Below are 505 nucleotides of genomic sequence, written 5' to 3'. Positions count from 1 at the left end.
AGAGAGAGAGAGAGAGAGAGAGAGAAAGGGTGTCCCAAAATTGACGCAAGAAGTAGGTTTGATGGAAAACACGGGTTTATAATTAAAAACTGTAATTTGTTTATTGATTCGTAAAGCAGACAGTCTAGGGTTATGAGTGGAATAGCCCAACGGGTCCATGGCCTCCCCGGCTTTGCTGGCACAGACGCAAAGCCGTGGTCTCCATGGGTCTTCACTGTCCCTGCTCCTGGGCCGTCATTGGTCCTTGGTGATGCTCATCCAATGGAAGGGACTGACATCCAAGGGCAACAGATATGAGAATCTGAGTCAATCAACCGAGTCCAATCAGGCTTTTGTTGTTGTTCTGCAACCCAGGCTTGTGCCCTGACCTGGAGTCAAAGAGTGACCTCCTGGTTCATGGGGTCGATGCTCACCACTGAGCCACACCGGCCGGGTGGCTCCCCTCTTGGGCTTGGGCTGCAGGGGACCCCTGGCTCCCAGGCACCCTGGTGGGAGGGGGGCTGGG

The sequence above is a fragment of the Myotis davidii genome, unplaced genomic scaffold (genome assembly GCF_000327345.1).
Source record: "Myotis davidii unplaced genomic scaffold, ASM32734v1 scaffold1914, whole genome shotgun sequence".
Classification (NCBI taxonomy): domain Eukaryota; kingdom Metazoa; phylum Chordata; class Mammalia; order Chiroptera; family Vespertilionidae; genus Myotis; species Myotis davidii.
The sequence above is the reverse complement of the archived record's forward strand: the minus strand, read 5'-3'. Positions refer to the sequence as shown.